Below are 3,015 nucleotides of genomic sequence, written 5' to 3'. Positions count from 1 at the left end.
TTTCAGCTCATGTTGAAGTTGTTTTCCAGTTTCACCAGATAGTGCTCTCTACTGTCTCTGTGCACTGCTGTTAACTTTTTTCAGTGATGGTCCTGCCTCTGATAAATGTTCATCCTGCAGTTTTCTGACTGATTTTTAAAGACGATCAGATGTTGATAATGAGCGTCTTTGTGTTGTTTCTTCACACAGGCCAATCAGACAACGGATCTGAAACATGCAAGTGTTCAAACGGTTTTATTGGCAGGATCAGCTCTAAGCACATCAAGGCCGGGCCTTTCATACACGAGCCCAGTGTCTTCTGTTCTCGCACAGAGATCACGTGAGTAAACTGAATTTAGTGACTTTATTTATTCTGGATCTTTCAGGTTGTTTTTCTAACCAGACTCTGTTTTGTCTATCAGGATCATCACATCAGCAAACATGAAGAAATGTGTGAACCCAGAGTCACCGCTAGGAAAACTCATTCTGAAGAACAAGTAAGATGAACTGAGCACCGTAAACTAAGAAAGTACTGCTGTGACCCGTCTCTGCTTTTTACTAACACTGTCAAATGTTGATTCAGTCAGAAGATGAAGGCAGCTGTGAGCGCGACGCCAGCCTCCCGTCAGACCAACACCCTGAGCTCATCGAGTCCCAAGACCACGTCCAAGCTGTGAGAGTCTGAGGACCAATCAGAGGAAGAGAAGCACTTTCATTTTTTATACGTGTTCATCAGCACTGCATTTGTACTGTTAATTTAATATATGTAGAAAAGTTCTCAACGTCAAGTTCTCCATGTTCTCTGTGTGTATATGAAGGAAACTATCTGTAAATACTTTTTGATATAAAATAATAAAAACTCTCCTGATTGGAAACTGAGCTCTCGTGTGATGCCTCATGCAGTTTAATGTGTGTGTGTGTTATCTTCAGCAATCATCATTATGTGAATGCAGTAAGATGCGCATGCAGCAGGGATCAGTCCTATTCATTCCTTACATAAATAACACTGATCAAAACGTGTCAAAATCAAAATGTCATGTACTGCTCAGGATCCCCTCCAGATCAAGCTCTCTCACCGCTAAAGCTTGCTTTAAAAATACAATAAATCCACCCCCCTCGTCTTCCTCAGCCTCTCTCTTTAATGAAGATAAAACATAAAACTAGATAATTCACCGTGGCACTGAGCCCAGCAGCTTGCTTCATGTTACCGAAGCTGTCAATCAAAGTTGAAAGAGGCCGGTGCAGGGAGATCTGATATTTATTTTCCTGAGTTATTGATAAAGAAAGTTATTTTCTCAGTCATTCTTTTAAGATAAGATAATCCTTTATTTATCCCACAACGGGGAAATTTACATTGTTACAGCAGCAAAGAGCAAAGATTGCAGACAAAAAGTGAACACAGTACAATTTAAATTAAAAAAAAGGAAAAATTAAGAATGTACAAAAAAATAGATACTAAAAAATTGATTTAAAAAACAAACAAAAAAAAAAAAACTGGCTAAATAAAAAACTGGACGGTCACATAAACTGTCATGGCATTTTTACTTCAACTACACTTGTATTTTTTGTCTTATATGTTATGTTTAAGACAGTATCAGGCTGTAACTGTTTGCTGTTGTCCTTGTAGAATGATCTAGAACTGTTGTGATCATTACAGTTCAACACATCGTCTTAGCAGCAACAGTTGTTCCAGAAATATCTTTGATTTTTAAACTTGTGTTCACGCACACAATAAACTCATGAAAGCATCATGAAAGTTATTGATCACATACTTGATGATGCACAATGCATGTTACTGGAGGGTTCCTACACCACAGAGCTCAGCTCATAAACAGTAAAACTACCTGATAGGCTGGATGTAAAATCAGGAGACGCCTGCCAGCTAGTTCAGGCAGTCAACTTGAGCTGATCACCTGTCAACACTGGCATTGGCAGCCGCCATGCTGGAAATGCTGTCTGACCCTAACTTTAAATCAACCTAACAACAGACTGAGAGCTGGCGCTGAGGCAGGTCTAATGCTTCTTAACAACCTGTTACATCACACCCACCTGTCAATCAGGTCAGCTACGCACTTATCCTTCATAATCTCAAATTCACCCCCCATACAATGTGTACCGATTGAGACATGAGCTAATCAGGTCAATTTTTTTTGTTAAACCAGTCTGTAAACATGTTAATTTCTGCTGTAAAAACAGGCTTTTTTAATGGGTGGATTTTGCACATCAGTTTAACAGATTTTTTCAATTCAAATGGGTTTACAGCTTTGTTATGAGACCTTTAAAAATGAGCTGATGAATAAACAACAAAATCACTAAGCGCTAATGTGAAGGCCTGACCAAGTGAGAAACAGGTTGTAAAGAAGGCCATCACCTGGCTCAGAATTGTAATGCAGTTGTAGCGAGTTCTGCAGATGAAAATTAGCTTTAAGCTAACTGTGGTGCAATGCATCAAACAGCAACATTCACGTTTACTATATTGTACAGCATGGTCTCTTTTACAAATAAAATAATTAGCAGGTAACATTTTTAGTGCTCACAGTAGTGAGAAAGAATTATTCTATTACTGTATTTTTCTTCCTAAAAAAAAATGTCCCCCAATGGGGGATCAAAAAAGTTGATCTTGATCTTTTATCTTAAATTACATGTTAAAATATGTTTCCACAGGTATTGCTCAATGAGGTTCAACTGGCACAAGTGTTGTGAAATCCAGGGCTTGCCTTTGACTCCGTTTTAATACATTTTCATAAAACGTTTTTCTTTATTGTTTACTCCAGGTAATATCACTTAAACTGATGTTGGGTGGCATTAAACCCAGTTTCACAAAGGCTTTATTGGGTTTTTGAACCAAAACCGATATTGGAACATAAATCAGCTCTTTTCAAAGTGTTAATTAATACTCTCAGCACATTTTATTACAGAGGGGCGTGCTTCTGTTTTTGCAAATGAACTCTTCATATAGCCTACCCACACACACATATATTTTTTCATGAGCATTGCAGACCATTGCAAAAAAAAAAGACTCCTGCACAAAGTATG

The sequence above is a fragment of the Labrus mixtus genome, chromosome 5 (genome assembly GCF_963584025.1).
Source record: "Labrus mixtus chromosome 5, fLabMix1.1, whole genome shotgun sequence".
Lineage (NCBI taxonomy): Eukaryota > Metazoa > Chordata > Actinopteri > Labriformes > Labridae > Labrus > Labrus mixtus.
This window is presented reverse-complemented; position numbering follows the sequence as displayed.